This window comes from Pocillopora damicornis, chromosome 6 (genome assembly GCF_964200805.1).
Source record: "Pocillopora damicornis chromosome 6, jaPocDami1.2, whole genome shotgun sequence".
In the NCBI taxonomy this organism is placed as follows: Eukaryota; Metazoa; Cnidaria; class Anthozoa; order Scleractinia; family Pocilloporidae; genus Pocillopora; species Pocillopora damicornis.
Window position 1 is genome coordinate 16,818,231 of NC_142675.1, and position 23,110 is coordinate 16,841,340.

The 23,110-nt window shown below is 39.0% G+C and overlaps 2 pseudogenes across 2 annotated transcripts; one reads left to right on the forward strand and one right to left on the reverse strand.

Moving 5' to 3' along the window:
- Window positions 1–659: 659 nt before the first annotated feature.
- Window positions 660–8,652, forward strand: LOC149044236 (uncharacterized; annotated as a pseudogene). The gene is made up of 10 exons (XR_016188026.1): window positions 660–663; window positions 882–895; window positions 969–1,179; window positions 3,289–3,603; window positions 4,129–4,269; window positions 4,438–4,760; window positions 5,003–5,043; window positions 5,114–6,204; window positions 6,564–6,828; window positions 7,443–8,652. The product of XR_016188026.1 is annotated as an uncharacterized LOC149044236 (transcript).
- Window positions 8,653–12,559: 3,907 nt separating this feature from the next.
- LOC149044237 (uncharacterized) lies at window positions 12,560–21,554 on the reverse strand (annotated as a pseudogene). Its single transcript, XR_016187795.1, has 8 exons — window positions 21,267–21,554; window positions 18,940–19,149; window positions 18,241–18,536; window positions 17,945–18,085; window positions 17,447–17,765; window positions 15,672–16,880; window positions 14,827–15,094; window positions 12,560–13,776 (listed from the first exon to the last, which is right to left on the reverse strand). The product of XR_016187795.1 is annotated as an uncharacterized LOC149044237 (transcript).
- Between the last annotated feature and the right edge of the window lie 1,556 nt (window positions 21,555–23,110).

Consider the following 23,110-nt stretch of genomic DNA (forward strand, 5'->3'; position numbering starts at 1 on the left):
GATGGCCATCTGTAGGAAAGTGTAGTTTTCCGTGGCATCTGAAATCGCCCCTGTTGTTAAATGTTTTCGATAGAATCGACTAGAAATTGCAGAGAGCTCCATGTGTTACATGTATGATTCATGTCTAACTAATTTGTGACTAAGGGTCAACAGGCTTATTCGCTACAGGTGATAAATAAAGAATACTACAATCTGAGACATGGGCACTCGTAGATATGGATTTTCCCTTCGAGTGTTCAACTAGATAACTCGCGAGTTAGCGCAGCGAACGAGTGACATCAACTAGATTACGATTACTTATTACTAACTACCTAGAAAAGCCGACATTGTTTTAAATGAATGAGACAAACTAGGATTTAAAATCCGCGACGTAAAGTGCGACGTAAGGTGCGTCGGCGATAAGGCTTAAGGTCCAAATACTTTGGTTTTTCTTAACGTAGTTTGGTTTTCTCTCGCTTCTAGGAAATTTGGATCGTCACTGTAAGTGAGCGATACGAGTTTTTTAAGTGTTTTTAGCAACCATAATCCAACCAAAATTTCGACAAACGATCTTGCATTGAGAACGATGAACGCCTTGCCATTCATTTATCAACCCGACAGAGTGGCGTAAAAAGCGAGTGACGTGTCAGGAGCTCATTGGCTCTATTAAACACGTAAAAATGGGTATGTTTAACTTGTGCAGTCACGGTTTTTTTCAGAGCTGAAATTCCTTGTGTAAATAGGTTTAAGAGTTGTGCTTCGTAAATATCGCCCGGACGCATACAGTTTAAAAATCAGCAAAATCCTCAAACTTGGCCAGAGTATTGGCCTTATTAACATATTTCCAATAATAAATCTTTTCAGTTTGACAGTTTGATCAGAACTTTGTTTCACATGAACAGGAACAGTCCGCCAGGTAGGAGTGGGGAGGGAAATACTGCAGGCATTGTCAAATGAAGTTCAGAATCAATTCTTATTTGCTTTTCTAGGCTCTTTCTATTCTATCTGAGGCAAAAATTGAAGATGAACGCAAAAGAAACCTACTGCTGGATGAATTTTCCAAAGCTGAAGATTTTTTGAGGTAACTGAATGAGAAACGCTCACTGCCTTTGCTGCAAGTGAATATAACCACAATTTTAGAGGAGATGACGCAACATATCAGCCAACTCAGTCAGAAGGAATATTATATTCTTGTTGCAGGTGAGTGATATTGGAGAAATCACCCAAAACAACCGCCTTAGATTTATTTGCCTGGCCTCTAGGGCCTAATTGCTCAAAGGCCGATTAGCGCAAACCCAGGGTTAAATTTAATCCAGGTTTCCATATTTCTCTTTTCAAAAGTCTTTTTGGAATAATTTTACCCATTGTTTTTAGCGCATTCAATTATCAAATTGTAGTCAAAAAGAAATAAACTGAATTTGCTCTTAAAGCTTTCAGATCTAAAATCAAATTTGACACACTAACCCTAGGTTATCTTAACCCAGCTTTGAACAACCCGGCCCGGGTTGTGAAATTCCGCGACTGACAGAGGATTGGCTAATTTAGTATTATTAACTGAGTCGATGACGTAAATTGGTAAATTAAAGAGTTTAAAAGCTGATGTTTCGAGCGTTAGCTCTTCGTCTATCGCCCTGACGAAGGGCTAGCACTCGAAACGTCAGATTTTAAACTCTTTGCGGAGGCCAATTTACGTTATCAACTCAGTTGCTATTGTAATTGTGAAGATTCTAGAGGTTGTGGCTTACTTAAATTCTCACCAACTACAAGGGTGGCGTGGTGCAAGGTGACAATAATGCAAACTCCACTTGGTAGATCTAAACAGATTTAATGACAGATCAAAGTTCAAAGGTCTAGATCAATCGGTTGCGTTTGACATGAAGGGTGATGAAGATGGCAAAGATCAAAGATCATTGGTCTAAGATCAGTCGCTGTAGGAAAAAAAGTAATAGCTGTAGATGCAGATCAAGTTGTAGGTTCGAACTGAAATACGATACTTAAAAATATAATCTAACTTAGGTAAGGCTAAAAAGAAATGCAAGACAATCAAGAGACTTTGAACAACAATAAACTAGCGAACACCTAGCGTGAAATGAATAGAAGTGATAATTCTCGTGTCATATAAACTATTATCAAACGAAGGTACAAACAACAGTATAGTACTGAAAAAAGAGTAGCTAAATGAGCATAAAAGAATATTTTGAAAAGAAACAAAGACACTTTGTCAATAATAGTTTCGCTATAATACTGAAATAATAACACTTCGTTGACTAAACAAGACGTTCTATGACCGAGAAAAGGCTAATGATTCCGTGAATTTATCAACAACAAAGGTAAGACTTAAGTACTTTGGTTGTCGACTCGCGCCCACAAAAAATAGCTAATACACTTAAGACGGCGGTAGCTAGGATCCTTCTGATCGAAGCAAAGGTAGCGATGTGGCTTCAACTAACTTCTTTTTTACTAACTAACTAAAGGTGCGCGTCGCACTTTTATAGGCTATGATACGTGAAGAAGGCTAAGGCGTTGCAAATAATTTAGCCGCCAAAATAAGAACTATTTCCTGGGCAGCAAAGATTCCAAAGTTATGTACAATTCCAGGAAATCTCGATTTCTACGGACGCGTTCATTTTAGATCACGCAATTGATTACGTAATAACTAAATATAAATCAAAAGGAAGTTTGCAGGAAATGATTAAAAACAAGCAGCGTTTCAAAACAAGCAAATAGTACAAAATTACCCTGTTTTACTCTCTCCCGGCGCAGCACCACAGTTCCTTTAGAAACGTTCCCCCTTTAACAGAGGATTGGCCCATTTCAGAGAGGTTTATAGTATTGCTTCATCTTGGTTAGTAGGAAACTAGCATACCACACTTGGCGGAAGGCACCAAGGACACTAGGGCTGTCCTGTTTCTGTCCTCTTTAATGTAAAGACTTTAACAGGACATGGCCACTGTCAGCCGGAATCAGTCCAAGAGTGGTCAAAGAGAAGGGAAAAGAGAGAAATGTAGTTGTTGCAAGTAGAAAAGCTCCACTAAAAGCAAATATTCCTATCTCAGTTTTCTTTGACCACTTTCTGCCTAACTCCTATTTACTCTGATTCTCTAACTCTGATCTACTAACTGCTATTTCTATACAACGTTCTTTAATATTAACTATCGGTACGAGTGAGTGGAGATGCCGGCGAGATGACCTTGAAGGATTTAAAAAGCATTTGTTGTAACAACAACGTACTTCATGCTTACGGTCACACAGGCCGTTTTAAAAACTACAGCTGGATGATAGAGAATGATTTTTATCTTGCTCTTTCAGGCGAGGCAAGTGCCGGGAAAAGCAGCCTGATAAATCTCATTCTGGGAGAGAGGCTTCTTCCATCTTCCTCACTGAGCACAACTTCCACGTTATGTGAACTGAAGTACGGCGAGGAAAGAAAAATTGTGGCGCACCTTAAAGACACAGATTCGAAAACAGGCCTAACATCGACCATGTTTCTTGAGAATCCAACAGAATCTTCAGGGAAAAGCTATCTCCAGCAGATCTCACTATGTCCAAGTGAAGGGTGCAGACCGTGGGAAAGGTACAATTTACAAAAAGGTTGAAATCTTCTGGCCTCATCAATTGTGGAAGGTAAGTATTCAGTAAACTGTTAAATGTCTTCTGTAAATCAAAACATTACGGAAATACTTGAAAGTAAGTAATACCCTCCTTTGCCAAGGGACGTCAACTGAGCTAGCCACTAGTGTTGTCTCACAGTTCTTTCTCGTATAAAGTATTCCATAGGTTGATATGGAAAGTTGAATCCCCGTCAGTAATCAAGATATTGGTTTCTCCAATCAGATATCATGAACATCGAGACCAAACTTAGGGGTTTTCGATTGACAACCTCGTTGCATGAGATGAATTGGCATACATGAATGGGCTGACATTCACTGCAGGATTAAAACTAATAAACTCAACAAAGATGAAAATGACATGGATCCATATCCAGTCCTACTGTAAATATTAATCAGTTTGAGTGAATAAAAAAATCGGTTTAATGTTCAATAGCAGTTGATAGTTTTCTAGACCTAGATTATGCCAAAAGGAGCAATTCGAACAATCTAGATGATTTTCTATTGTAGATAGTTATTTAGCGTTAACTTCTGTGTTTAGAAAGGTGTCGCAATCATTGATAGTCCTGGGGTTGGAGAATCGGAAGTCATGGACGAGGTAGTGACAGAGTATCTTCCTCAAGCCTTTGGATTTATTTATGTCATCAACAGCGTAAACGCTGGAGGGGTTCAGAAAGACAGGGTAAGTAGCTAGTGCAATGTGGATAGCAGTGAAATTAAAATTTTAGAAAAGAAAAAATAGTATTGCAAAGGAGGAATCAAAGCGATGAATAAACTTTTAAGCTTGACTATTTTTTAAGTACTTTGTCGCCATTTTGTGCTAATTGGCAACCCTTTGATTAATACAAAGCTTGTATATTTGCTGAGCGAACTGGGCAAGATTTCGCGCGAAAGACAAGAGGAGTTTCCCTCCAAATGTGCTTTGTTTGTATGCAACAAATGGGACCAAATTCCAGAGGACGAAGCCGGCGATGTTAAGGCACACATAGAGACCAAGTTAACAGAGTGGTGGCCTGATCTTATTCCTGAATCCCAGATCACCTACATATCAGTAAAAAAATGCTCTCGATGCTCAGAGCCGTGGGAAGATTAAAGCCGACTTTATCACCCTGATAAATGGGATCCGCATTTTTGTTCTAAAATGTATCGAGCAAAGGTTGGGAATTCACTGGAGTTAATTGCATGCCTTCTTTTAATTATGGAATTGGGTGTTATAGTTTTATTGTGGTTATAACTGTTAAACAAAGTCATATGATAAAAAAAGAGACAGAAACTTTAGATTAGTAACATAAGAAGAACTTCGAATTAATTTTTTTATATCATTGTCATCCAAACTCCAACATTAATGGGCAAACTCCTTTCGCGGTGGGAGTCTTAAATCGTATATGTTAAGCAACTTAATGGATTAAAACGAGCCAGGTCATATACAATGGGAAATGATCATTTCATTGTCTATGTAATGATTTACTGATTACTGCTTTGTATGTACCAGTTCTTACTAAAACTAGTTATAAAAATACAATTAGAATTACTATGCTCTTTTCATTTCCTTATTTCCTTACAGATGGCTTGATTTTGTATTTTACCAACTAATTTGTCAAACAAAGATGATTACGATGAACGCCGGTAGAGATCATAAAAAAGTCACGAACAACATGACCACCATACTTCATCGTCTGGAAGTGCTTGAGAGACAACAAACCCAACTTATTGATAGGATTCGCATAGGTATGACAGCCCGCGCCAACGAGGTCGAAACAAAGCTCTGCGAATTTCTCAATTCAGAGGATTTGCGAAGACAATTCATCTATCAATTTTCCGGATCTGCTCCATCCATAAGTGAGCTGGACGAAGAACTGCAAGTAATTTTGCAAAAGTGGGAAGATAAAAATCATGTATTTGCAAATGCTTTTAGCTTGCCTCTTCAACGATTTTTGGAGCAACACAATTTAGCAAAAATGCAAATCCTGAATCTTCAACGTGACATCTCGGAAGTCTCAATGGCCACTCGAATTTACCCACACTGCAAGTTAAGCGCTTCCGTGGTCTTCATTCTTGATCTCTTTGTTGAGAGGCTTGGAATATACGGGGGTATGTCAGAATCTTTGGTTGAACTCGATCTCAATACGGGTGTGATGAGGTTTAGTACTCCTCCTTCAAGGATGAAAGAGAGCTTTCTTCAGTGTGTTATAAATGGAGATGCAGCTAAGTCTATGGTAAATGAAATGCTCAAAAAGCACCTGAAACGTTTGGAACAAATTGGAAATCAGGTTCCACAGATGATTCAGGCCAACAAAAAGTTATGTGAAGAACTCCGTAACAACAAGCAATCACACCAAGAGATTATAGAATTTTACAAGCCAATTAAGAACAGTGCTTTTGCTATTAGAGGACACCTAACAGAATTTGGGCTGAGAGAGGCTTGTGCCCACTGCAACGAAGAGTTGCAGTGGAAGGATGATCCATATTCCATTCTTGGGCGTGGTACGTTTGCCTCTGTGTACAAAGGAAAGATGAGAAGACGTGGATGCGAGCAAAAAGTAGCTGTGAAGGTTTGCCGCAAACCTTTAGACGTCGAGAATGCAAGTCTCATAGTTGAAGAGATGACCCTTTTGAGGTGAGATAAATTTCCCCCATTTCAGTCTCGATGTTCTAATTTTTCTCCAATTTACAATGCCGCGTATTTGGAGTAGGGCTTGAGGAAAAATTGAGCATCAACCGTTTGGCTCTTTTTTAATCCTATATTTGCGACAATTGATTGGAATCTTACGCGACAATCAAGTCATGATTTTGGAGACTTTCCAATTATTTGTAGAAATAGAAAGTTTGAATTAAAGGAATTTCGATCGGTGCTGTAACGTTAAGCCATATACCGAACTGTTATGCCAACTTTTGAAAAAACCCTTGTTTAACATGATGCCAACAAAGCATCTTTCGCCCTGCACCATGTTCATAGGTGGCAATTTCCTTTGACAGAAAATTAGATCACCCTCATATTGTCAAGTTTTTTGAGACTGCACTCTTGAAAAAAGAGGACGAGGTAAGGGTGATCTTTGTGATGGAAAGGTGCACAGAAAGCCTCAAAGATCACATCTTCAAGCACCGAGAATCTGTCCTGGGTATATCCGGAAAAACAGCATACCTTAGAGTTTGTCGTTGGGCGAAAGAAATCACCGCTGGTCTTCACTTTATGCACGAAGTAGGCATTATCCACAGAGACCTCAAGCTAGAAAACATCTTGGTACGTACTTACAGCGATCTTGATATTTTTACCGCATCTTGCCAGTCGTTGTAAGTCAATGGAGTTGATTAGTCAAGTATCACACTGCCTTCAGATTCTGCAACTGTTTTTCTTCTTTTTTTATTATTATTTTTTTATTTTTCAATCGTGGGCATCCAAACTTCTGGAATTTCTGCACACATCTCTAAACCAATTGAATCACAGCGGAAAATCTCGCCTCTTGGGTGACACTCAACCCGTCAAGTTCATTACCCGCATAACACTACCAGTATGTATTCAAGATACCGTGATCCACATCGTAAGTCAGCGGAAAACGACCATTCCCCGTTATTTTTATTATTATCATTAAAAAATAAACTAAAACAGACTCGCATGATAGCAATATGGTAACAGAAAAGAGAAGATGACAAACAGTTGAGAATGGTCGTGACTGAAGTGTTAAGAAATGTGATTGTCAAACAATTTATAAGCGAGGTAGAAGCCATTTTTTCAGTATATTAAGTTTTCATCTTCGTAAAATCAAGAACAGAAACTTCTCTCTATTACAAATGCGGGAAAACATCTAAAGATTACCAATCCAATAGTAAATATACTTCTCATTATTTTCATTTAAGCTGTCGGAGGAGGATTCCGTGAGAATAGGTGATGTCGCCGTTTTTAAGGAAGCAAGTAAAATCACCGGTACTGTTATGGGATCTTTTTTGTACATGGCTCCTGAAGTGTTACATCCCAAACTTTATGACTACAAAGCAGACATCTACAGTTTTGGAATAATACTTTGGGAGATGTGGTTCGGACGACGAGCATTTGCCGAAGTTGATGCGCCAAATAACCAACATTTTTTCAGCTTGGTTGATGATGGGCGTCGTCCAAAAGATATTATGGAATTGAAGAAGCCACCACGCCGCTGGAAAGAACTTATGAAGAGATGCTGGGATGGAGACCCAGATAAACTTCCCACAGCTGAGAATTGTGAGCGAGAAATAACTGAACTCTGCGATGAATGGTCTGGTCATTAGGAAAAATCATATTCCAAATTATACATGAAGGCTACCGTCATTAGTTGTACATGTATTTTGTTTATACTACAAGCAAGCAGACAAGTTTGTCTAGCATCTGCTTCATCTTTTTTCAATTTCACATCAAAGACTTCGAACGACCAGGACCATTCGTATGACTAAAACACAATATTGTTACAATTTTTGGCTTGCAAATTAATTTTTGCAGTCTTATCCCCTTTACCTAAAACGCCTGCTTAACTAAGCTTAAGTTTTGTTCCTCGTCGCTGAATCGAGCAAAAAAGTCTGAGTCATGGCTGACCATTACACAAAAGTAATGGTACGGGCGGTTAGCCTTCGGTGACATGCGCCCACGTCCATGATCATGAAGAACACGATAGTCCTATAGATAAAAGGCACTTTCCAAAGGAGTCACAAAGCTTCAAAATTCCCCCAAAATGCTGGATTTTACGTTTAGAAATATGCTGGAAGGAGTGCCCGGCTATAGACCTGTCGCGCGAACATTCGATAATAGAAAAATACTTAAAGTTTATTGGCTATCAAAAAAAATAGAAAATGTCTACCAAAAAGTTTATGAATAATTAGAAACTCATCGTGTACTTGTTCAATTAAAATTTTAAGTGTTTTGATCTAGTACCTTGTTCATTTAATGTTTTGAGTTTCTTTACATGGCCACAAGATTATTACGGAACATTATATCAGTCTACATTGAGCCCTTTTCAACTTTCTTTTACATGGACTTAGCAGAAGTTTTATAGAGAAAAGTTTATAGGCTTTATAAAATAAAGTTATAATATCCAAGACATGTTCCGTATACAAACAAAGAGCTTCCTTAATGATTTTAAAAATGTTAACTGTTTTACTAAAACATCAACACATAAAGAGGCGACAAACTTATACAGAATCACTTTTAAGAAACTGCCTGTCTCTGCTAGGTGCTCGTCTTCTGGTTGTCAGAGGAATTTATATTGATCAGCAGATTACACGAAAATGGAAATTATTTCATTTCTACAAAGTCGAAAATCTAGTGAAAGTTGTTCCCGTAACATTACCCTGTTAGAGTAGAGTGGAGTATTTTTTTTAACCTCCTCCTAGGAAGCTATCCGTAAGTTAATTACAACACTTTGCCGGGGACTTTGTCTGGACTGCGTTTAGGAGTTTGCAGTTTTTGGAAGGAAATGTTGCAAGTGCCCCCGATTTCGGAATCAGGGCCAGGCCACAACGGCGTGAGCTACGTTCTCTTCTCTTTGCAAAAAGTTCGTGGGTTGTTTAACGTCCCTTGCTGATCAGTTATGGCAACTCGGGGCTGAGATGCTGCCACATAGAACCCTCCAGCATCTGAGATGGCTGCCTAAGCTGAAGTACTTATATGACCGTACGGCACTGCGCGCACAATCCCAGGTCCGGAAAAAGCCGTCCCGGCCCTGGAGTCACACAGCTTTGCTGCAAAAACTTAAAGGAAAAATAAAAAAAAAATTAAAAAGTCGCGTTTCTCTTTGAAGTAGATGCCTTTATAGGTCTGACTCGGGAAAACAAGGGATAAGTTTCTTTTGAAGAAATGTTTTCTTGCGGTTTTCCCGTGTGCGCCCGTCTATAGCGTCCTATTTGGGTTTAAAAAAATTCGAAATCCTCAACACTTTATGGTCATATAATAAAATGATTATTGACTGAGTTTATTTGAGCCAAATGGGAAGATATTTGGCATTCGGTCACGGCGCACGGACGTCGCTGTGCTTGGTCCTTGCGTCATGATCTCAACCCAAATATTTTCCGTCCGACCCTCCCACTCAGTCAATAAGTACATATTTTTGCATGTTGGAACTTACTGTCCCAGTGAAAAAAATATAAGCCCTTTCCCATATTTTACACTTTCCAAGCCCTCATCCAAACAGATTTAAAGGAAGAGTTGTTCAAAGCTTTGATGCCAGTCGTGCTGTGCTTCTTTATATTTTGGAAAGAGTCTCGAATTTTTGCAACGGTGGCGTAGCACTCTCTCAAGATTAGCCTGATTCGAGTACGGTCTCAAAGGCTAGGTAGTGACAGCTAAATAAACGCATTGATGTAAAAGCCTGCGTTATCAGATCGTCAGAAAGCTTTAGAAGGGTTAGGTTAATTGGAATTTCAAGCAACAAGCGTCCAGGATGGATGCCACGGCAGACCACTTTTGCGTACATTTATCAAAGAAGGGGGTGTAGCTTCTTGTCTGGGAAAAGAAAGACAAGTATCCCATGAGCAACACCACCTCTAAGCTTATTACCACTATAGAGGTAAAGCTCCAAATCATCAAACAAACTAAATGAATATTTATCAAAACCTTATGAAACTAAATTGAATCTTTTTTCGTTTCATTATGCACATTGCTGAAATACTTTCACTTTTAAAATCCTGTAGAATTTCACCGATCAAATAGCCTAGAAGAGGGAAAACTACTTCTCGACTTATTCTAGCTAATCCCTATTGTTCAATGTATGGTGTCACCAGATAATGACTATTGGCCATTGGTTTCTTTTATTACATGTCCTTTTAAGCAAGTGAAATGTGCACTAATCATCCTGAGTCTATCGACATATTTAAAACTTTGCCCTGCAACGTTTTTAGAATTACCATTTCGTACTTAGAACTCTACCACAACTTCGCCATCCGCGTGCTTTTTGAGAGCGAGAAAAATGTGCCATGACCTGCCCTTTATCCCAAACTATTTTCTCTGTGTTTTCCAGCAACAAGCTTAGGGGAATTTCTTGGCCCACTTCATAATTATAAGCACTTGGTTGTTGGCCAGTTTCTTAATAACAGTGCAGCGTCTTAAAGGGGTGCTCTGAGGATGAGCGCTATCCACTCGTTAATATCAGGGATTACACTATCTACATAACAACGGCCGGCATTCAAGCATTGAACGGCTTTTCCTACCGTACAATGTGGGCAAGTTCTGCATGCGGTGCGTAAAAGTTTACCAGGAATTCAAAACTCTTGAGAAACGTCTTGACGTTGGGCGCCACTTAACCAAGCAAATTGGGGAGAAACCTTTAAAATTATGTGCTAGGTGCAGCCGTTGGTGGTGCTCCGTCAACGAATTCATAATCTCTAGCAACAAAAGGATCGACTGCAACACCAGCCAACAGTCCATCTTTGGAGGGGGTTGAGCTTTGAAGAACTAGGAGTCTATCGGATTTTGTCAACGAGTGCGGTCATTTTACGAAAGATTTTCTTACAAGGAGACGAAACCGGTGACAAGGCAAATTCTGCTGATGTTGCAAGCTATCAGCCCTTAATAAGGCCGATCTTCTGAATCAAGTTGTAAAGAACTTCATTGGAGGATGAATTTACGATCAATACGTAAAAAATGCAAGCAGTGGAGACAAGATTTCAAATAAATACTCAGTTCGGTTATTCATAACGTAAGATATATATACATACATTTATGAATCATTTTTTTCAATAGCTTGTGTCAGCGTTACAGAACTTCTATGATAAGTGACTCCTTTGCTCGGCAGCTATTCATCTGTCGTTTTAAGATATTAGTATCACAAAAACCAGCGTCGGCGATCCCACTCTCAAATTGAAATTGAGTGAATGAACATCAGTTTATGACCAACAATTGCATAAATTAACTTCCGAGGTCACGTAATTAAGAGGGGCGTGATCACGAACCTCTTATGGAGGCCAAAAGTTATTTAGTACACAAACGTAGTGTTAAGATAGGTCTTTCCTGTGATGGTATTTTTGTTGACATACAAGGCTGCCCATTGGAGATATTTGCAATTAAATAACCCTAATTTTTTCTTTTCTGGAATAGTTTCGTGACACAGTTCATGATTCACAGCTCTTAATTGGCAGAGGTTATATCAAAGTACCCCAAATTTAAGGAATTGTTTCCTAAAGGTTCAAACAAGCATTGCACATAATAATAGTAAAATCCATGGCATTCTGTTACTGTGAGAGAAGTTCGTTGGAAGTGCATTTTTCGAGTTAATTTAGCATTTTACCCCAGGGATTTGATGTGGGGGCTCTAATACCCCAGGGATGAGTCGGGAGCCTGAACCAGTCTGGATTCTTGAAAAACTTAGTGACCCTCATAAACTGTGAAAGTTTGAAAGAAATCGGTGAAATGGCATGTGTCACGCCTGCCCGGTGCTCTCGTCGACAGACTCCTAAATGTTAAAAGCATCAGGTTCGGGGAACCTTCTTCAATTTACATTTCAAACACCTACCTTTTTGTTTTTCCCTAGAGTACTAGTCTATTTGGGGGGAAGGGTGGGGGTTGTCAAGAGCCCAGTGTCTAAAGCTCATGAGTGGGGAGAGTGGGTTTGAGTAAACGCAAAAGAAACCAGCCCTGTCTTTCATGACAATTTGCAAAAGTGAGTTTTATTTTAAAGTTCCTCGCTGAAAAAGGTAAGCCTCAGAAGCGTAAAAAATTTAAAGTCTGGACCATTCAGCTAGTACATTTTTTTTATTCTATCTGTTGCTTTTTTTATACAGCGTTGTATCTTTTCGTACACTATTTTACTCAACAGAATTAACTTAGCGTCTCTAGACATCAGACTCCTTCAGAATCTCTTATCACTATTCCGTACTACATAAGAAATATGTTTGTGGTCTATACCTTATAGCTCAAGAATTAATTTAAATCAACTACTCTAAAAGCGAAAACTTCAAAGTGTGATAAACAAAGATACAAATTGCAATTGGTGTCGCTTATTCTCACTAGCTGATCGTTTTAGATAATTTAAAACTAAATTTTTCAAACTTACTCATTGAAAATTTTATTGAACTAAAAGTAATTACTGAGAGCAGAAAATAGGGATAAAAAATTCTTCGCCCTAGTGTGGTGGGAAGGATAAACTACCTCCTAATATTTTATAACTTTCCCAATGGCGATTGCAATAGAGTTTCCTCGGATACTAGCATGCGTTAGGAAAACAAAGGGCATGTGCCACCCTTTCACCAAAAGGTGACAACAAGAATTAGTTATAAAACACACAGTTACTTAGCATCCTACGTATAGGATCGAAAGCTCCTGAAATTTAATTGAATAACCTCACCACTGCATGATAAGAAACTTTCGAACTTTCGTTACAGAAAGGAAAAACCTTCTTTGTACCACAGTTTTCACTCCTGACATCCGAAACTTGAAAAGTAGGTATTGGTAAGGTTAATGGATCTGACAAGTTAGGGAAAAGTTATGAAGTAACTACTAATTTTATGGACTTGCCCAACATGGTGCGAAAAAAAGTCCCGATCACAGAAGCAATTAAAAATGGTTTAAAACACAAATGAAACCAAAAAAGGGAAAAAATTCAATGTAGAACAAAGGAAGGCCAGAAACCGAAATTAAGAGACTGTTTTTGTTTAAAAGATTATGTCTATTATTCGATACAAAGGATAGGACTGTAACTTCCCCAGTTTATAGTTAACTTCAGGGTTTGAGGCTAACCAGCCCAATCTGAGTTGCTTTCAATGCTTTCTTGAATTTTAAGTCTATTTTTACACCTAGTTGAAGCATCTTGGTTTTTTTCCAGGATAGGCTCTATCTTTGACTAGCTAAAATTCCCATAATAGTTGACTTACAATCTGCGAGGCTTTTTCTTTCTGAGGCCGTATTTTCCCAGCAACCAGAAATGAGAGTAGCCCACCGATTTGATGTCGGAGTTGTGAGACCTCCAAGATCGGGACGATGGCCTCCTTCTACAACTGATAAAAATTCTTCCATCTTCTTACCTTTTAAATCATCAAAGGCTTCTTTGCCGTACCACATTTCCCAGAACAAGATCCCGAGGGAGTAGATCTCTGAAGAGGCATTGTAGTTTCTATTTCGCACAGCTTCTGGCGGAAGATGAAGAAATGCATCACACTTTGATCCATGCTCGATGGTCAGCTGTCTCCTGAGGGAGATGTTGCTCAGCTTAATATCACGGACATTGGGACCGTCAAGCTATGTAAAATAATACCAAAAAAATGATTTAAATTGATGATAAAAAGAAACTCAATAAATAGCGGTTTTGTCTTGGTGGACTAGCATTTTTTAAGAGTACACTGGATCTCACCTAAAGAAATAGAACAAAACTGAGTATGATTCCACTTTCTGACTAGGCAAAGGTCACTTGTTTGGTTGAAACACACTTACTTATGAACAAAGCAGTTATATCTTCATCTGCTTTTCGATGTTATGAGATAGATTTATATAACTGAATAAAGGGGGTAAGTTTCTACAGAACTGTGGCGCTGCATCAGTGGGCGAGTATAACAGGGTAGTTTGGTAATGGCAACTGAGTTCATAACGTAAATTGGCCATCGTAGGCAGTTTAATAGCTTACTTCATTAGTTGAGTGAAAAGTTCTCGTTGATACCGTGGGGATTAAGGGCGCCGTTTTGAGAGATAAACTTTTGTTCTAAAATTTTTCGGCTTCCCGAATTCCCTAGATGTAAGGAAAGGACGCAAACTGCCATATGCTGTTTAGAATGATTAGGGAGATCAAGAGTCTAGCGACTGGTTTGGATTTGCCTTGCATTTCCTTCTACGTCGCGAAGGTGTTCTCGGAATCGATCACCTTGTCGTCTTCCCCTTTCACCAATGTATGGCTTTTTGCAATAAGAGCAAGTTATGCAATAGATGATAGTAGCGTAGATGCACATGAAATGATCACTTCGCAGTTATTATTGATTTAGCTTTTCAAAAGTGTGAGGGTCTAATTGCAAGCTATTTGGCCTGGCTTAGTCGAGATCAAAATGTACTTAAAGACAGCCCATAAAACTAAGTTTGAAAACAGTGACGCGGAAGTCCTTGAACGAGAAAAGCTCCGTGCATACGGGACAGAGAAATAATCCAACCCTTTATTTTACTGCGAGTCATAGACTTTGGAAGTCTTATGACAGTTATATTTGTGTCCGCGCTCTGATAGTTTTTAAATTTACTATTTTTTTCTTTGAGTGTGAAACCAATGTAAAACAAAACTTTTTATTAAAAAATGAAATATTTCCCCACCAAAACGTTTTCCAACCGAAGGTCACCGTGAACACATCCGTCAAACATGCTGTAAATCGACATAAGTGCTTCGACGACTTGGTCTGCCCAGCGAATCACATCCACCGTTGCAACGGGATTCTTCGCAGGACAATTTCTGGGTTGATCGATCAGATGTTTCTTTAAATCAACTCCTGGACACTCAGCTACAAAGGCTGCTTCTAAACCTCTTGGAACCTTTCTAAAAACAGCACCGTAAAACTGGACAATGTGAGGATGGCGAAGCCTCCTGTGGAGTAAACAACAAACATAAGAAATATGTGAACAACTTTCAACTTTGGACGTGGTAGGAGTGACAACAAAATGAGTAGTGAAAGTAGGAAAATATTTTCTGGAAAATTGTGAACATATGAAAATCATACATGTAAACTGCTGTTCAGGAAATAAATATGAAAGCGATCTTCGCAGTAATGAACACTACTCAAGCCGTAGTGAAAATAAGGCCTGAAAACATTTAGGCCTGTACAGGATTTGGACTCATGACCTCTGCGATGGCGGTTTATTACGAATCAACAGAATGACCAGCTCTCTGTTGGCTTGTTAGCTTGGCTGGTAGGGCACTGCACCGGTAAAAATTAATTCTAGACTAAATCGAACAGAACTGTACGTTAAACGAGGAATGCCCGTACAAGTGTCATGTTTCAGGGAAAATAGCTCAACACATCTATTAAAGTGACTTGGGTATTTTAGGGAGAATACCGAAGTGTTACTAGCATAACGCGTGTTCTGAATCCTAAAAAAAAGCAAGGTTGTTTTGTTAGTTGAGTGTTTGATTAAAAATTGTTTGTTTATTAGTTAAGTTGTACCTCAAGATTGCTTCGTCTGTCAAGCACTCAATGATATTGCTGCTGGTTAGCAGGTCTCTGTACACTTTAAAGGTTACTTGGCTACTTGATGAGTACCTGCCCTTGGAAATGCGCCCTTGGTAGAGCCCAGGTTCCATTGGTCGCTTCAAGTAGACATCCTCGCTGGCATCCCAAGAAAGGTCATCCCAGGAGAGCCGCATGCACCAGATTTCCATAGAACTAAACAACGCGAGCTCACCGCGCAAACGGCAGCATTTGTCTCTACAGAGCTTGTAGCGAGCTTCAGAATCCTTCTTGCTGTGTGCCTCCTCCATAAGTTGCTGACAAAGTTTTACATCGGCCTCAACAAGCATGGGGATTCTCGCTTGCAGGTCATTCGGGGTGTTTATAGCAAGCCCCAATTGCCCTTCGACCAGTGGCTTTAGTGCCTCGAAGGTTGCAGCCTTCCCTAAAAACTTTTGTGCCATGATTCGCACGTACTCAGCGCGATCTTTATTATATGCACTCTGCCTTTTTCTTTCTTTGATGCTGTCGGCAATAGATTTAATTCCCACCATTGGAAGAAGAAGCAGTGCTACTGGAACAGCAAACGCAGCTCCAACAAGAAGAGGTGGAACCATGAAAGGAATCGCTACTCCAAGAAAAAGTTTTCTTTCAAATGGAAGCGAAAAGTTGCACTTGCTGTTGAAAACGTGATCCTCTACACTTTCGCCTGCCGTTTCTTCTTCAACAAGTACTTGTATTTGTGAAACATTGACTTCCACGTTGCGAAGCTCCCTCTCCAGATAATTGTATTTTTCGAGGAACTCTTGGGTGACTGATTTCCGTGCCTTTGCAAACATTTGCTCGTCTTCCTCCCATTCTTCAATAAATATCTGTAATCTTCTTTGAAGAAGGTTAACAAGGGCAGCCTGAGTAGCTTCCCATGACTTCTCGACAGCTGGAAGCTCGTTAGAGTTCCACTTGCAAAATCTCTCTTTCACTTGGGAAGTCTGAAGGTAGTCGATTAAGGTTTTGATGGCCTCACAAGTGCTTGTTTCAAGAAATCGCGTCATTGCCTCCTTCGATGACTCCTGTTCCGCTTGAAGTTTCTTCAGCCTCACTATCACAGCATTTAATCTATCTTTTGCAGCCACATGGTCAGTGGAGATATTTGTTATTAATGCACTCATCAGCCAGATTATTCGAGACAGCAAAAGATCTAGCCAGCTGTACAAATTAAGGAAGAATCAAATATAGTTACCAGTTGAACGTACAAGGAAGATGGATGTTTTTTAATTCTATACCACAGGTACACATTTTTTCCCGATTTCTCTGAGAGAAAATTTGGAAAGGCCCCTGGTTTTTTAAGGTAGCCGTCCATGCATCTATTTCTAATATATTTGCAAGAGATGGGTGGAGAGTAGCTGCTCTAGTAGAGAGGCATAACGTCATGAAAGGAATGTTGCAAGATTCTATCGTTTTCGCATTTCTGTTGTATGGAAATTCAGAGGGGTAGGTCTCTATCCATCCCTCAGTTACTGCCCCTTGGATGTGACTTCTTTCGCCTTAAACTTCTTTGGCTTGAACTGCGACAAGTGACACAGCAGGCCCGTTGAGAGGAGTGTTTAAGCAATTAGGAAGAAGTGTAGACTTGTAAAATTACTTTCGTTTATAGCAGTGATTTTTTTTAAAAGAAAGAAATCTTGATGACAGGCCATGACTGAACGAGGTGGTTTTTGCCTAATAAATAATAGCTTCATGATAAACGTACATTTAGAAATGATCTAAACTACCTCCAATGTTGTTCAAGTCTTGTTTCGATGCTTTTCGAAACCAAGCAGCCAATCTTGTCTGTAAGTGAGGCAAATTCTGAATTCATGACTCCATACTTCTGGGCCACAAGAGCTTTAGTAGTTGAAATGCGGATAATTTGAGTATTTGCGTCGACATCTGGCAAACACTGACTCAACTTGTTGATTATGTGCGCTATGACCACATCTCCCTCTGAGGTTGGTATTGTGTCCCACTTATTGCAAACGAACAAAGTGCAGTTTGGTGAGAATTCCATTTGCTGTTTGTGAGTTCCCTCGTTTTGTGCAGAAGTCGAACAAGCTAACAAATGAGGAAACAAGCTGTATAGATTGATTCAATCAACACATAGAGCTTTAATGAGGTAGCTTTTTGAGCTCTTTGAGCTACCTACAAAAATCATGGTTTAAAAAATAGATCGAGCACTGGCGAGGAGTTGAAAGGATTTGGCTCTACTACAGAAAGTATCAATAATTACCCACCCGATCTCTTTGAACTCCTCCGGCATTGCTACTGTTGATGACATAGATGAAAGCAAAGGCATTTGGCAAGCAGTTCACAACAATTTCGTCCATAATGTCAGACTCCCCGACGCCAGGGCTGTCAACGATTACAACACCGTCCTAGTGTGGAAACAGAGTAAGTAAGTTTATTTTCTCCATGTAATTCTTCTCCTCATTTGGCGTTAAAGCTCCAAAAAAGTTCCTGAAATTTAGTTGTCACCTTACATCATATTTATAAAAGTATGGTTTGAAGCACGATCGTCGGATTCTCTAACCTGTAATAATCTGTGAGGCCAAAACAGTTCCACCTTTTTGTAACTTGATGCCTTTTCTCTCAAACTTGCAGACTTGACGTGAACAAATTCTGATATTTGATCTATGTAAGGCGAGGATTCTGTAAGATACTTTGTCTCCGAAGCCTTTCCTTCTTCCTTATAGTGTATCTTTATCCTTTTCTCTCTTCCATATTTCAATTCACATATTGTAGATGTTGTACTAAGAACTGAAAATGGTAAAAGCTCTTCACCAAGAATTAGGTTCAACATGCTGCTTTTTCCTGCACTGGTCTCCCCTAAGCGTAAGTAAAATGCAAAATGGTCATTACTCAAATCTTAAATCTCAAGTTCTTCCTTAAACAATCAATATTAGTTTGAAATTTTACCATAAGTAAAGTACAATTGTCATAAAGTGTTTCGCCCACATACTCGAGTTCGAGTTATTCGACGTAATCTTTCCGGTTTTAAAGGTCAGAGCCTCACAAGTCGCCACATAAATAGACTCTCCGGCTTAAGAATTCGATAAACCCTAATTGACAGTTTTGTTAAAACAAATTATTAAAAATAAACTTAGAAACGTCCTGGCCAAGTAGATTTTTGATACTCCTTTCTGTCACTGTTTCACCCGTTGTTTTTCTGCACGATCATGATCAAAGCACCTCGGTGGTTTGGGTTACGCATTATATTCAAGATATTCACCTGCCACAAGAACAACATAATCTCTGTTTTCCATTCTTTTTATTCTTGTCTTGATTTTAGAAAGGACGTCGCTCTCGCTTGTTTTCAGCAAATCGAGGAAGGTAGCGTCAAGACCCTGTATTTCCCTCTCCACCTCAGCGTAATGATCAAGAAGGATTAATGACTTTTTCTTGTCCATTGATTGCGCCTCTGAAATCACCTTAAAGGCCTGAAACACGCGTAAATATCGAATGGGTTAAAGAAGCAAATGAGTATATATAGACTAATTTTTATATCTAGGCTAGAAGAGAAAAAAGCTAATATAAGAACAACAACTTTATTTTTTCACCCCAAAATATACAAGAAAGAAAAATTTATAATAATAGTACAGACAATGATGGGGGCGCTGGCTGCCCGAAATAACCTAAGAGTTAAAAATGCCAGGCAGCTAAGTTAATATTACCGCTTATCGCAACTTAAAATCGACAAATGTATGGGTGTGCAGCTCGAACCGAATATTTACTGCCGTCCGTGTGAGTACAGAAATACAAGCTCAAGTAAGTAGTTGTATTTAACAAGGGGAATCGAAGCATAGTTTACAACACTTGGACAAGGCAAACGAGCACCCGCCTATTTTTTATTACGAAAACCCAAAAATCCCACAGGTAAAATAGGAAGGTATTTCCCAACCAAATGCAGTTGCACCGACCTTCGGTTAAAGATTAAATATACAGATCACTACATATACTAACTATGCACGCATAATTTAGAGTATAAAAACTTTAACGAGATGCTTGAACGTCTATGTACCAAGAACTCACCTGTTTTAATTAAAACTGAAAGTTCGAGAGCTGAGATGCGTAAATTATTACCGTCACACCTCACATACACTATAACAAAAGAACATGTTCGTGCCTGGAGGAAAATATTTTCATTATATTTCCTCTATATACTACCTACAGCTTAGTTCCGCCAGATGTCAACACATTTCATCAAGGCCACCAATTTTTTTTTTTCTGGATGTATCATTAAAATCGCTTTCAAGGAGAAAGGAGATAGGAACAAAGAAAAATGTCAAATAGGGTTTATTGTTAGTCTAATTCTCAAGTAACCTTGCAAGAATAGCAGACACTGTCAGATGATTTACAATTGAATTTTGAGGTTGAAAGGACTAAGATAACTACTACATTTTGTGCTCGAAGCCTGACTGTCTACCTGCTGTTGTGAATTCACTGATCAGAACAGAAAGAAAAAAGATCAGAAATATATAGCTGAGCCCCAAATCTAGCTAATTTCCATATCATTCGGTGAGCTGTCAGCCAAATGACTATGAGGTCTTTTGCCACATGATACCGTTATGATATTGCCACAATTACTCGTGTGGCTAGTGTGATAGCACCGCTGTAATTGGTACTTTTTTCGACCGACTACTGATAAAGAAGGAGTACAAACGCTCTCTATTATTCGTGACAGAGAGTTTAAAAGCTTCAAGCAAGTTCTTAAAGGCAGAAGCCCGACTACTTTGGCAATAAGGCTATGGCAGCAATGGCAAGCGGCCGAACCATTGTGCCATGACACGAAATTAAAATAACAAATAGAATAATGGTATTTAGGTGTTTCTGAGTAAAAAGTTCGAAGCCAGTATGAGACAATAACTTGATAAAGCTCAGAATTAACAAACATTGGACAAATTTACGAGCGAGCGATCCGCGGCCGTTTTGCTGTATTATTTTGGGTCGTTTGATGCACTGATCGGTAACCGAACAGACATGAAATTACAGAACTTAATTTAAGGATCAAGTTGCGTTTCTATGTTTCTTTGAAATCTTTGCAGTAGCGTTAATCGCGTAAGAAAAGTAAAAATCTGTCACTGCAAGACGTTTTAGAAAGTAACTATACATGATATATTAGAGCCTTATAGATTCTGAGCCATTCGTTTTACGATGCCACGTCGATGAGCTACAGCGATGTGTTGATAATAAGTTCGGAACATTCATCGACTCGCTTCGAAATGCACAGACCAAAGGAACAGCATTAAAGGATACTTGCTGCCAAGTACAAGTTTGTTAAAGCAGCAATGTTTCCCAAGCTCATTACATGCAACCAGGCTGTGCAAAAGAACCTAATGCAACGGTAAGATAAGGAGTAAATGTAAAGCGGATAGACAATGGATATGACTGCTAGCTTACCCATGCATTTCACATCAACTGCAATGGGCTAACAACGACGCTTTAGCTATAAAATTATGCCGGAAATGTCTAAATTGAACCATTACAAAAAACCCTTAAACCCAGTGAATCCACGTTCATTTATTAAAAAACTGAGTTATTTTCCTGGCAATCCTATCTCATTGCAGGCCAAGCGGTTATCTTTTCGAGAGCTTAGATGAGCGAGAATCCTCTCCTTCATGTCTTCGATGTTTTTGCATCCTTTGGTTTGAATGCTCAAATTTTGCATTAAGTCGATAACCTCGGCGATGTCATCTGCCTCATCCAATTTTTGTTTGATGGATTCCATTTTTTTATTCCTACAAGAAACTGTGGAAAATTGAATACACGGCGCCCAGCAGCGGAGTAATTTTCAATTTTTGGGATTACTTTGCAATTTTTCCTAGAATCATCATGTGACGACTTAGGTAAACAAAGTTTTACGTCAAGTATACTTTTAATGCAAAACACCCTTTGAAGCAGCAAGGTCGCTCTAGAACCTGATAACATAGATATTTGGGGCGAAAATACTAGCGTTACGGCTTTGCTTTTCTAAGTTACCAATCCCTGGCTGATTTTAAGTATAATGAAAGTCTAATCAGCCTCTAAAAGAACTAAAACCTAGACATAAACATGTGTTCTTTCTCTATTTACAGAAATCAAACATTTTAAAGTTATTAAGCGTGAGTCAACCGTGAATCCCTTGTTGAAAACCGCATACGACCAAAAGTTGTTGGAATTCTTTCACAAACATGGACGGAAAAGCGAAGAGAGATAACAATGATTTTTACGATGATATTAGTTTCTAGGAAATCGTCTCTGATTGCTATTGGTGTAGCAGACTTTATCATTTCATTGGCTAGCAGCTCGTGGCGATGACAGACATCTGGTTCAACCGTGATATGCAAGCAGTCAATGATCTGATTTTCGCTCTTGCATTACAGATGAAGTAGAGTCACATCGTGCCAATCAATTTATCAGCGTTTTTAAATACTGATACATACTGGAATACAACTATTTGCAAAGAAACCACAAATGACAGCGATCAAAAAGAGACTTGAAAATCCTTTCTACTTTGCTGTACCTCTGACAACTGTGTAATGACAGGAACTTGTTCTCAGAAAAACCATCACAGTTTTCTCAGAATTAGTAACATATACAATGCAAGGAGCAATTGATTATCTTTGCATTAAAAAATTTTCCATGAAAACCCAAACTAAAACAATGTGAGATACAGTTTAGTCGAGTTAACAACGACTTTGAAAAACCCCTCAAGCACCTCCATAGGCTGGTAAATGGATAACTAGGGTTTGAGGAATGCAACATCACGAGCGGTTTTGAGAGAAGTAACCTTACACTGGGTATTATCTGACGCCATTTGAAAAAAAATAAACCACTTACTGTTGACGTGACTTCACGAGAATTTTGTTAAAAGTGCATGATGTCTTCGGAGCTGGAGAAAGTGGATACCATAGGCGATATAACTTAAGCTTGCGAATTAATTAAATATTTCGGTCCTTCAATGAAAGGCTTAAATTCAGTAAATGAAGAACAAACTTCGTGAACGTTTAAAACGGTTGGGAGGGACTTCTTCGCGAAGTATTGGGGGGTATGTAGTCACAGTAACACTTTTTCAGTTCAGGCAAAGCAGATTTTGTGCGGAATATGGTAAATTATCCGACTATATGTAACTCATTCTCTTCCTGAGAAGGTTCTTCGCTAGGTTGATATGTCAGTTCGAATTGTCAAGAACTGAAACGGCTCTATTCCACTCATGACAAAGGGGCGACGAGGAGACAATTTGTGATACAATTTGGCCAAACGATACAAGAACACGGTCTCAAGTGGTCCCCATAACATACTTCACAAGCTTTTTCCGAAGACATCTGATTTAAAATTGGTGCCCATGGTTTGAAAGCCGAAACAGTGCAAAAATACAAACTTTCAAGAATTATCTCTCAGAGGGAAGAAACATTTAGAACAAA